Source organism: Mya arenaria, chromosome 8, assembly GCF_026914265.1.
Source record: "Mya arenaria isolate MELC-2E11 chromosome 8, ASM2691426v1".
NCBI lineage: Eukaryota > Metazoa > Mollusca > Bivalvia > Myida > Myidae > Mya > Mya arenaria.
The window spans coordinates 35057449-35071171 of record NC_069129.1 but is presented as its reverse complement, the minus strand read 5'-3'; the positions used below and the strand labels follow the sequence as shown (position 1 = coordinate 35071171).

At 34.8% G+C, this 13723-nt stretch overlaps 2 long non-coding RNA genes across 2 annotated transcripts; one reads left to right on the top strand and one right to left on the bottom strand.

Annotated features, from left to right (window-relative positions):
- Positions 1–805: 805 nt before the first annotated feature.
- On the bottom strand, positions 806–3170 carry LOC128245118 (uncharacterized). The gene is made up of 3 exons (XR_008263059.1): positions 3042–3170; positions 2331–2397; positions 806–1704 (listed from the first exon to the last, which is right to left on the bottom strand). It is a non-coding gene; the product is annotated as an uncharacterized LOC128245118 (long non-coding RNA).
- An 8988-nt stretch (positions 3171–12158) lies between these two features.
- Positions 12159–13509, top strand: LOC128242694 (uncharacterized). The gene is made up of 3 exons (XR_008262668.1): positions 12159–12313; positions 12882–13024; positions 13262–13509. It is a non-coding gene; the product is annotated as an uncharacterized LOC128242694 (long non-coding RNA).
- Positions 13510–13723: the final 214 nt, after the last annotated feature.

Here is a 13723-nt window from a genome sequence, read left to right as displayed (position 1 = left end):
ACTTACACATTATATTTGTCTTAATCTATAATTATTAGTCTCAGTATCTTTGAGTAAATTGTCATTTTTTTTATTAAAAACAACAACACCAAAAGAGTAACTGATAAGATACTCAACTGATTTATTTTTTTGTTAATAAAAGCCTTAAACAAATATTTAGCCAGGTTACTAAGCTTTTCAGCTATGTATACCAGACTTTTTTTCAATAATACTTAATCTATTTTGAATAATTAGCCTTTAGATCACTCCACCAAATGACTCCTTTATGTCCAACTCCATAAAATGCATACAAGAATAATTACAGTTTGGATCAACATGTCTCTTAATTTTATTTTTAATATTAGTAAAGTAATAACAGAGCCATCTGTATGCAATCCAATGTAAAATTAATGATAAATTAGGTTTTGCTCCCATTTTTACTTTCATTTCTGTGCCAAGCCCTTTTAAGTGCATTGAGTCGTTTTGGAGACTTCACAATATTTCTGGCATTTAATCCCCATATATGGCTTTAAGTTGCCATACAAATTTAAGTCTTCATTACAAAAAATACTGTATGTCTCCACTTTAACCATAAACACACAATGAGAGGACTATTTGAAGCATTACCATGTGTCAGAATTATAGATCTTTCTTTGCATTTTATTTGTCTAAATATATTACCGGTCTCTTGAGCAATATCCTTGTGCCTCTTTGAGTACTTGGCTTGACAGTTTGGTTTTTAATACATTGTTTTGAATGTTTTATTTGTACACAACAATGATGATGATGATGATGATGATGATGATGACACTATGCTATGCCAAAACCTCAACACATTTTCTTCAAACAAAAAAGGACAGTCATTCAGAATAACTTTTATTACATCATTTGAGAAAATAAACTCATACAATCAACGAAATAAACATGCATCTGTAAAATCACAAGTCATGTTATGTGTTCGTTAAATTTAACTTAATAAAGAAAATAAATATTGGTTGCAGTAAGCAATTCGCATCACTTCTAATAAACATTCCAACAGACTGAAAAATAAATCAACACAAATGGAAAAACTGTTAGCAAGTCAGCTAGTATCTTATTTTATGCCTTATCAGATTGCTATGCAAGCTGGAAGCTTACAAAATCACTCTTAAGTCTGTTGCCTAAGTAGAAACAAGTATGGGCATCCTTTTCCTGAGGTCAAGAGAAAGTATCTTGGAGGTCTTGAACTCACAACCTTGAATTTGAGACTTATCCTCTAGACCACTTTCACCTTTTCACATTTTAAAGAGCCCAGTTTACAATATGGCATTTGAAAGGATGTGCCCTATTAACGGATTTTCTGAAGTCTTAAAAAATGAACTGAACAAAATAGTTCTCCTTCATTTGGTCTGCCGATGCCATCTGTTTCTGTTTTTGTAGTTATCTTCCCTCCATAATATAGGAAAAACACTTTAAGGGTAGATAAATCCTTTACCATATTACCCTTTTAAAATATATGTTCGGATTTATTTAATAATCACGGACCAACAGATGACTTTTATCTTCAACTTCACATCAGTATGTAAGTCATCAAATATTTGAGATGACAAGATGTTCTACTGAACGCTTTGTTTCCATCTTGCACTCATTTTTCCAAGGTAGGCGTTGCAGTTGTGTTAGATGATTTCCATGCATTGCATGCATCCTCATACAATGGCATTTTTGATTACATTCGGATTCCAGTGCCTGAAATAGAAAACAGAAAATACAACAATAATAGGAATTATATCTTCAGATCAATTATTTTAAAAGCCTGTACAACAGCAGAAAAGTATTCACAAAACATTAAGTGCAACACCAATTTAAAGCTGCATCCTCACAGTTTTACTGTTCTGACACCTTTTTTATTTTTGTCTTTAAACGAGCCAACTGGCAATTATTGTGCAAATGTAGATATTAGACTGCTGACATAATATCAGATCACAGTCTTTCACAAGTTTGAAAATTTGGTAAAAATTCCTCCAACTAGTCATATAAGGTCACACATAATAGAACAGATTTCAATTGTTTGGAAAATATTTTTTTGCTATTGCTTTAAGCCATATAATTAATTATATGTGTAAATTTAATTTAATTACTCCTTTGGGCTTTTGAAGAATGACCAAGAAGAACTATCAATCTGTGAGAGAGCAGCTTTTAGCTCTGGACTACTGGTAAATGTTTAAATTCATCTACAATGTTGATATTTTAATACTGTCAATCCTTGTTGGTTAATTGTACAAACATGCAGGTACTTTTGGGATTAAACCAATAGGATACTTGACTGTTAAATTATTGTCCGAATTTCGAAAATCGCACAACCATTACCTCACCTGCCTTTTTTCATTAGAACAGGCTGGGAATCAAGAGTCAGCTGCACCCCTGGTACCATACTCTTCTCTGAAAATGACAATAAGATTAAAATTTAAATGTCTGCATTTCATTGGCACAGTAAAAATGTCAGCATTTTTCAATGTTTCTGCATCACCACCACTGGTGGATATCATAGAATTTAGTCTTGAAAGAAATGTGTGCTGGTTCATGCGTTCAAACTCATTTTGTTAAACCAATAGAATGAAGATCTAATTTATTTAGAGAACTATATTAGTGAACAGGGCCGAGGCATTCAATTGTGCCATTACATTAAGTTGTTCGATACCAACACTCACGGACATATAAACCATACATCCTTGGTTAAAAGAATGTAAATTTTAATTATAAAAAAATAAAGTTAATGATATGAAATGTATGAGATAAATACACTGAGAAAGAAAGTCTAACCTATTATCGATCTAAGTAAAGTCAGATTCAGACTTATTTGTTATTAAAAAAAAATCAAATAGAATATTTGTTTTCTTAATTTTTGCCACTGATCAATGGAGCTTCAAAATTGTTATTTACTATATTAGAATCTGTGAAATGAAAGAAGACTTTACCCCACCCACTAAGAATTAATGACATTTCCAATTAGTTTCTCATTAGGGCTCTTTTAAAACTATTTTTATATTTTATTGAAATACAATAAGTATAAAAATAACACTTACACACAAATAAGTGGTAAAAGTTCGCTCCTCATTCTGTCTTTGGACTAACATCTTCTTGGTCGGCCATGATGGACTATTTTCTTACGCCCCGTATTATATCCGAGGCCATATCTTGATACTAGCCGAGGAGTTCCGATTGAGCCATATCTTGATACTAGCCGAGGAGTTCCGATTGCTGCGCACAGTTTACACATCACGTGATAGCCCACGTGGGAATAACAAACGCCCGCCATTTGGGCATGCGTACTAAAGTGCCGACGAGTTAGCTGACGATATAGAAATAGAAGAGTTGCTGACCATATAGACAAAGGAGGAAAACTAATAAGTTTTGAAATTAAAGATTTTACAAGACTTCTTTTGTTAAATTTATTTTATATCCTTTTAATAGTGTACGTATAGACGGATGTTTGTGTATTTTGTTTTGAAAATGGCATTTCATTGAAATGAATTGAGTTATATATTTTGGCTGGTTTGGTGTAAATATGAGAAAATATCACGGATTTAATAACTTTTTGGTGTTTCATTTACAATTATTTGAAAGCAATTACTTTAATTTTGATCATTTTAATTAAGAAACTATTTCTCTTTAATCTGTTGTATTTTCGAAGTTGTTTTGTGAATAACAAGGCAAACAGGTGGTTTTGTCTTCCCGCCAATAAAGCGAGGACTGGGCCTTACCTAGATTCCCTTTGGGGCGGGGGGCATTTTGCGGGGGGTTCACGAGTAGTTCGTTCCCGCAGGGCGGGGACTTTGCCCGGGTTTGGCTGGACCGAAAGTCAAAGTCCCCGCTATTCCCCGGACCAGGAGGGGCCGTGGTTACAATTTACTCGTGCATTATTAAACCCCACACATTAGCGGGGAGGAAGGCTTCGTGGAGTTTGTTTCTATGCTGTTTCAATAATTCACCAGCCGTTGCATATTATCTATTTATCGTTCCTCCCGGGTGAGAATCCATTTTTTTATGCAAATAATGTATATTCCATTTTAAAATACTATTTAGAATTTTAACAGTGGCCTATAAGGATCGTTTTCAATTTAATAATTTGTATAGTCTTTTAATTTAGAATTATGCCAACATCTAATTACCAACCGGAAACGTTTTTGGTGTATCTTTTAAATTCACCCTGGATGATCAACCAATTTCTATTTTATTTCTCTGGTTAATCCTTGGCAAGCCTAACTCATATTGTAACACCATAGGATGGAGTCTTATGCTGGGATTGGTTACATTCTCCATCCTGGTTTCCCTAGTTACACAGCGACATTAACTTTATTGTCAATAAAATATTAATTTGTCATTTACCATCATGCTTCAATAAACCTGGGGCGGCTCCTGTGGTTGTTTTACACGGGGACTCTTAGATTAACTGTGCTACATATCAGCACCTTATTAATACACACATGATCGTGAATCATTATGGTGAAAACCCGTATAAAACCCTGTTCATGCAGCGCTATCAGCGCTTTGATTATCGTTCGGCACGGCGTGGTCTATAATCATCTTGTTTGTCTGTTTGTTAGTCCATCTTCATTGTTTATATACATGTGTAACGAATACTGTGTTATGGACAGGCAACATCCGATGATGCCCCTCAACCACCTCAAATCCAGTTCAAATCCAAGTTCCGGTCCAACCTTCCACATCCGGTCCTCCCATACCCACACAACCGTGTCACCCAGGTGCGAACCGGAATTAGCGAGATCATTTTTTTTGTTTCAAGGCCAAATAACACCAACTGCCTTCTCGTTGTTACATGATCATCTAATCTACTTTTTATTGTTTGCATTTTCGCAGCATTGTTTGTCCTCGTACACCGGATAAGGTGCACAGTGGTTACGTTCAACCAATTTAATTTTACTTAGGAGAAACGTAAAAAATAACGTTTTTCCATGTTTAATACAAACGTTGAGCTTTCTCTCAATATATGGTGTTATCTTGCATGCAAATGGTCAGTTCACTATAGAATATATAGGCTTGACATTGTTGACTGGTGTTGCCTGATTGGTGACTGACCTCAATGCGCTCTATGCTTAGCAGAATGACGTCGAAACCATAAAATCATACTTTATAAGCCATTTTTAAAGTGGTTTATATTTGAGAGACATTATATTATAATAATTGTCCTCATTGTATTTTTGACTTTGAGGTTGGAGATATCGCAACTTAATTTAGTTTAGTGTATCCGCACTATGTCATAAATTAGCTTCGTTTTGGATGAGCAGCAGCGAAACTTTTCAGATTTATTTTAACAACCGCGAACCACGCCTCCACCCTCCATATTTTTTGAGCTAGTTCGCTTACTTATATTCAATAGCAAGTATAGCTTTATCCAATGAACAATAACTACAGAAGCGATCATTTCTATCAATACTAAAAAATCGACCAATTTCAATATGGAGTTTATGACTAGAGGTTATAAATCTAGCCAATGATTTTCGTACATGAAACGGTATCTTTCAACATTCAATAAAGACTTAAAGCATTTATAAGTATCACAACGTGAGGAATTATTTACATCATCAAGCCGTGTTTGTCTACAACAATCAGCAATTCTTGTTTTAAAATGATACATAAATATATTTATATCTCCAGCATCCCGGGCAATCCAAGCATACCCAAAGCCATATGTAAACAATATTTCTTTTATATAAGTTGCTAGTACGCCTACCTAAACTATCCAGATTTTTTGTCATAATATATGCATTTCTAGGGAATCTATTTTCAGGCATTTGTGATACTTTACACCAATATTTTACATATTTCGAGACATAAATAGTAAACATTGGTAATCTACCACATTCACCTTAAGTCACACAATTATTTACAGAACTTTAAAACTCCGAGAAAATATTTACAACAGAAAAGCTGTACTTTTTCAATCTCGTTGTACATTCCTTGAAACCCCAAATTCCTGAGCCTAATGTTAATATCGGGGAGACCATTGTATCAAAAAGTTAGGAAAAATCATTATGATTAAACGTACCAAATTACAACTGATAGTTTTTAATTGAAAAAAAAGAGCTTTCCTTGCCTGAGCTGCTTAGTTAGTTTTAGCTGCAGACCAGGATAATGTTGGAGTAAACATTAAACCCATGTATTTATACATCGATGTAATTCTGACGATGTTACCATTAAGTATCCAATTTTCATACTGGAGTAATGGGCCTCCGTTTCTAGTTTTATTCAGATTAATCTGCATCCCAAATGCATTGCAGAAGTCGGAATTAGCGTTTAATTGTCGTTGAAGGTTTAGAGCAGTATCAGCACAATTTGCAACATCATCTGCGTACAGTAAACAGTGTATATATATATCAGGAATATTGTCCGTGATAAAACACCCTGGTTACAAGTATCTTTAAGATAATTGACATAGATCATTGATAAAAAGATTGAATAAAATTGGAAAATATAAATCTCCCTGCCTTGTCCCAATATTACACTTAAAACCCTCAGTAGCATAAACTTTTTATATATTTACGTCATCGTTTGTTATGACGTCATCAAAAGAGCAACCAGAATTATCTAGTTTTACATGAGCTTTGAGTTTAGAATACATCGATAGTAATACGAACGTTTATGAGTTTACCTTTTATTCTTTTGTTCATCATATAAGTAAAAAGTTTGTAGTGACCCAAAGAACCAAAGGCCTTTTGAAAATCAACATACAACACGTAAAATCTGCCGCCTGGTTTTGACAAATATTGAGACTATCTGCGCATGCGCGCAGGTAGTCTTAAGACCGCAATAAGAACTACTTCTTTTCATGTCGTTTTAACCTATTTTTTGGTGTCAATGCGCTCTAGGTTTAGCAGAATGACGTCGCAAGCATAAAAATTGATTAGTTGTATTGCGGTCCGAGTATGAGTTCTTGCTTGTTCGGCTATTTCCGCGCTTTATTTCTGTATCCCGACGTTTTAATTTTAGCAGAATATAACTATTTTTAGATCGCTATATTTATCAGATTAAAGTGGGTCAAAATAATGAAGGCTCTGGTAGGAAGGTAACATAATGATATTCACTCTGAGTTTAGCCCAAGATGTTCCAGAAATTATTACCGACCGCAAATGTCCCATCGCCTGCAGGGTTTGTTATTATAACCTGGCGTGACCCTGAAGCATTACTTTTATGAGATAAGAAACAAATGATTGTCTGAATGTCAAAATAGTTGTATCTCAGGTTTTGCGTTTCTTATGCTTCAAATAGTATGATTTGCCTGCTATACAATAACAAAATACTATTCATTCTATGACTTTTAGGCATATACTTTTCTAAAACGATGTCTTCATTTTTTTTGGCATAAAAGCTTCGTTCCGGTGTATTCTTGGCATGGTTTTAAACATTAGGCTTTCAATTTATATTAGCACACATGCCCTGATACGACAATGAGTTATGCATACGTTTGGTGAAGCAATTTAAGTAGTTCGGATTAAACCTATAAAACATCCAAAGAGTGCGAAGCATTCATAACAGCACTAGTACTATTTCTACAAAGATACTTACATAAAATATAAATAACATTATGTTATCAATAAAACTTGAAAAGGCACAATCAAATTCTCATTCTTAGAACAGACAATTTCCGATAATCTAAAAATAGTTTCTACTTACATTAACTGACCGATAATCTAAAAATAGTTTCTACATTCATTAACTGACCACATCTTTGTCCTCGCCGCGGGAAAACGACCATCTGATAAGCTCTGCATTTGAAAGGAATTATTGCTAAAGTTGTTCCCAAAATAAAATTATTTTCCTTAAACAATTAGAACGTGTGTGTTCATAAAAATTGTCTATCGTATGATATCCAATCAAAGCACCGAAAAACCTTTAGAAAATATTGAAAGGGGCATGCATTATAACCTTAAATACATGGGGACGGGGGATACGTCGACTGATGTGATAAGCTGTGCATTTTGAAAGGAATTATTGTTGAAGTTGTTTGTAAAAAAAAGATTTTCCTTAAACAAAACGTGCATGTTCACTAAAAGGAAATGATATATATGCTGTATTGTACTTTCCTATCGTATGATATCTAATCAAAGCAACGAAAACCTTTCTGTTCACGAGTTACTCTCTGAAGAGGAGGAGGAGTAGTAATGGCTCTCTGTGGAGGAGGAGGATACGCTTCAGAAAGTGACTCCTCCTCCTCAGGAAATCACTCAAGCGTATCTTCCTCCTCCTCCTCCTCGGAGAGTGACTCCTCCTCCTCCTCCCCAGAGAGTGACTCCTCCTCCTCCTTCCACTGGGACACTGGCAGCGCAATTAGGAGCGCAATCACAAGAGGATGACAATGGAGGCATGGTGACTGGAAAGGATAGTACATGCGTATCTGTCGTAGATGACCATAAAATCGTACGCAACCCTGCCACTGGCATCAACAGTGTTTTAACAATGTTTTCTATGATTTGACTTCATGATCTAGTTTTTGAACTCAGGTTACCCAGTTTCAAACTTGACATAGACTTCATAAACACAAACATTCTGACATAGTTTCATGGTGATCAAAGAGAAAATGTAACCTCTACAGTGTTTACAAAGTTTTTCTATGATTTGACCTAGTGGCCTGGGTTTTGACCTCTGATTACCCAGTTTCAATCTCTACCTTAAGATCATCAAGAATAACATTCTGATCAAGTTCCATGAACATATGCTCATAAATGTGGCCTCTAGAGTGTTAACTTGCTTTTCCTATTATTTGACCTGGTGACCTAGTTTTTGACCACACATGACCCAGATTCGAACTTGGCCTAGAGCTAATTAATATAAACATTATGACTTTACTGAACATACAGTCCTATCGTGACCTCAAGAGTGCTAATAAGCTTTATCTATGATTTGACCTAATGACCTAGTTTTGACCACACATGACCCGGATTCAAACTTGACTTAGAGATTATTAATATAAACATTCTGACCAACTTTCATGAATATACAATTCTAAATGTGACCTCTACAGTGTTAACAAGCTTTTCCTTAAATTTGACCTGGTGATCTTGTTTTTGACCACACGTGACCCAGATTCGAATTTGGCCTATAGCTAATTAATATATACTTTCTGACTAAGTTTCATGAACATACAGCATTAATGTGACCTCTAGAGTGCTAACAAGCTTTTCCTATGATTTGACCTGGTAACCTAGATTTTGATCGCACATGACCCAGATTTTAACTCGACTTTAAGATTATTAATATAAACATTCTGACCAACTTTCATGAAGATACAGTTATAAATGTGACCTCTATAGTGTTAACAAGCTTTTCCTTCAATTTGACCTGGTGACCTAGTTCTTGACTGAGAGAAACATAAAATGAGATCAAAACTTAATTAAACCACTAGTTATGTGCAAATAATTAAATATACATGATACAATTGAAAGAACAATATAAGTTGATATACTTGCAGCGATTTGTACAAACAAATTTCAAAACACATAGTAATAGTGAATATTTTCAGTTTTTAGAAATAATGTTATTGAAGTTAAATTTCATGTATTTTCAGGTTAAGAGGTTCTCTTTGCTGGTGAAATACCTATTTATTTCATTCTGTAAACTAATGAAATGTTTTTTTCAAAAGCAATTTCATTACTGAAGTGTCTTTGAGTATGTTTTCTAAAACTTAACAAAATATTATGTTGTGAGAAGCTGTTATTTAAATTGATTGTTCATATAAAGATATTTCTAGGCATAAAAAATGTTCATGAAGGATAGGCAGAGAATTAAAAGTTCAAAATGTTAAAAATAATGTTTAGAACTAAACTGTTCACTACTAAATGTCCAAGCACACATTAAATGTGTGTTTATGACTAATGTTGGTTTCATTCCAAGCGGTTCAGTTCTATTTTGACGAAGCTGCTGTCAGATGTCAGAACAGTTTTATTTAAGATGCAATTGATCTGCTGTCAGTTGATCAAAATGTAGGAAGGGTAAGGAAGCAAAATCAGTTCAATGGAAACAGTCAGCCTTGTGACATAAGCCAAATGTAACTCCAGTCTGCAGTAGGTTGACGACCTTGATGCTCTCTTGGGTCTCTTTAGCTCAGATTTTCTGCAAATGTTCACACATACTATTATTAAATTTTAATCTTGAACATTCTGTGTACATAGTACTTAGTTGAAATGTATTTTGATTTGTTAATTTAGTACTGCGCCATTTTAATGATATTTCATGTAAACAAATATATTTATTTTAGTTGAATGGAAATTAAAGGTATGACTTGGCAGGGGTGAACTGATGGCTATAGCAGATACAATATAGTAGCTCCATCAACGCAGAAAATGCGTTTAGAATGATTTTCAGCTGGCTAAAATTTTTTAATTACCTGTATATTTGTTGTTGGTGTAAAAGGTGCTGTGAATGAGTTGTGAGTGTTGGCAACGACAGCATTTATGCAAGAGATCAGTACGTCTCCTGCATTCCCATTTCTCAGTCTATTGTAACCAAGGCCCCCCAAGGTCCGGGGATATAACGGGGACTACCGGGGAAAAGGGCTGTGTTTTTACTTTCCAGGTGGCCCCGCAGGGCCGGGTGACCGAGGTGGTTTTGTCTTAGTGCCAAATTAAGCGGAGATTGGGCCTTATATAGAGTGTCTGGGGTGCGGGGGTATTTGGCCGGGGTTTTACCATCAGTTCGTCCCCGCAGGACGGGGCTTTTACCCGGGGTTGGCTGGACCGAAAGTCAAATTCACTGCTATTCCCCGGACCTTGGGGGCCATGTTATAATTGACTGGTGCATAACACGTCTATTATTTTAGACTAATGTACAAGTTAGCATATCTTACAAAGAAACCTGCAACAACAGCATATCAAAAATATCACAAACACTGATGTAAACATTTGTTAAAGACAGCTTAAACACAATTCCAATCAAGATCTACTTCAAACTGTAAACAAAATAGCATTTACTCAATAGTACATAGCACATTCTTGACCTGCTTTCTTCACACGGCAACTTGCCTATTTCCTTTGTTATTGCAGTTAATGTATCTAAATCATGTAATACCGTCTTTTATGGTAATATAAACCGGTCGGCTACATATGTTTTACCAAATAATGGGTTTCTAATAAGCCACCTCATAAAATGATTCTTACTTCAAACTAAAATACGATTTCATCAGTCTGCTTTCTCAAACCGTTCACAAACATCATAACTACCTGGATGTACGAATACGATTACTACTGAACGAAAATCAAACGACGAACTTAAATTAATTTTGTACAAAATGAACTTTCCATTAACTAAAGCTGAAAGATAGATTGAAGAATTATAATCATTTTATCAATTTTATACAATATGTATTCTTAATGACCGTGATAAAATAATAACCCAGCAAACATGACCATATCGGACCGATGTCGGCTGAATATCGGCATATCGGCCAGTGTTTGCCGATATCGGCCCGACATCGGCCCGATATGGGCATATTGACTGAAACATTGTATTTGTAATAATACTATATGATTTTAATTCGAATGTTTAAACATTATAACATAAACAATAGCTTTTTTTTTATGAACAAAAAACATTTTATAAATATCGCGATATCGGTCCGATATTGGCCCGATGTATACTCGGTATTGCTTCAAGGGAGAGCAATGCATATGCTGCAACTTTCACTAGCAGTTCATTCCCCTGGCGATTAATAAAAAATTAAATTCATTATCATTAAATAATAAAACCAATTTAAGTTTATATGGTTATTTTTAATTAATTCTGTAATTAATAGATTCAGTTCATGTTTATTTGATTTTTTATCTACGAAATTATTTTGTTTTATATTCACTGCGGTATTTGTGCCATTTCAAAAAGATGATGCAAGTCAAATCATACTTTTTGTATTTATCAATGGTAAGTAATCTTTGAATCGTTGTTGAATGTATAAATATAAGGAATTATTATAGTACTATTTTGTTAATCTATTGTTTTATTCTCAAAAGTGATATAAATACTTTTATTTCGAGTAAATATGTTGAAAAGGAATTCGTGTAACATATTTTCGTGACTAGTTCTCTTTGTAAGTTTGTTGTTTTATGAGTTTGATTAAAATCTACATTTAGGTAGCATGTGCACACAAAAGCAAAGTTTGAACGATTAATTTATCTGATTCCATTGTAGACAAATTTAAAAAGAACATTTTGTTATCAATTATGAATCATAATTGAGACATTGTAATTTACAGTATCGTATATTGTGGAAAGATCGATCAAAGTTGCAGAGAGCGGACAACTGCAAATCGAGACACTGAAATAGAGGAATAAAGGCAATCATAGGGGAGGTATGTCTTTACGTCCCAATTGTAATGCACCAGTCAATTGTAACCACGCCCCCCCCCCCACCCCCCAGGTCTAGGGAATAGCCGGGACTTTGACTTTCGGTCCAGCCAACCCCGGGTAACTGTGACAAACTAATGGTTAAACCCCGGTCAAATGCCCCCACACCCCAGAGACTCTATATAAAGCCCAATCCCCGCTAAATTTGGCGCTATGACAAAACCACCGCAGTCACCCGGCCCTTTTCCTCGGCTATCCCCGGTATACCCCCGGATCTGGGGGCCGTGGGGGCCGTTTATATTGAACGTGTTCATATTCATAATATGTTTGTTACAATCAGTCTGTCAGGATGCATATGTATATTTTTTGTGAAGCAAGTTAATTTATGATACATCTGTTAATGAATTAAGATCGAAAGTACTGATAAAAAGCAGGTGATCTAGGGTATTTGACTATTTCACACTTAAGAAAAGCAGGTTGACTATACCAACCTTTATATTTACCTAAAGGGGAGAATGATCAGGATAACCCACTAATGCATTTGTAACTGTAACAAAATGTGATGCATTTCAGAGGAAGCGTGTTTAATCAGATGAGGATGAATAAATGTCAGTGACAACACCACCAAGGCATTCGAAGGTGACAGTGGCAGGACTGTTCTGCAGGCATCACAACAGTTACTATAAGATCCACAAACAGTTGCACCATCTCTACAGGTATATACCGCTATTAACCTTTGTTTCAAGCACAGTTCAATATATAATCCCCAAAGAAATATGCGAAACGATGTAGGCAAATTTTATACAAACAACACACACAAAAAAAAATTCACATTTAACAAAAACCCAATTAAAATTAAGAATACTAACTTCCTGAAAAATTCATAATGTAAATACCCATATCCTGAAAGACCTATCTCGCCTATGTATTAACAGTACATGCAATTATTCCAGAGGGTGTCGTGAAATTCCGTCGTTTCTCACAACAGAGGTGCGAGCGAAAAATGCCGCCTGGATGAAGACAGCATCGGACAGAGATGGTGGGAGGGAAATGAGGCAGACGCAAATATCTGAGTGCATCCTTGAAACACCGGGATGAAAAAACAAAACAATATTATGTTAAAAACGCTTAATGTTTAATGCAGTAGCGTTACCTTAAGTATCGTTCAATGAAATAACTTTTATTTCAAGTCTTATTTTGTTTGTTTATTTATACAGTAACAACCTGTGTGTATTATGGCATGTTTTTGTATTTTAAATTTTGATAAACTGTTCAGGGGTATTATCCACATTCTGTGATAATTCAATTGTTTAAATATTTATAGCAATGATAATAATAATAAAAATTTATAAGATGAAATAGCTTATTTTATTATGTAGTAATTTGTGAGTATATAATATGCATGTAGGTTTACG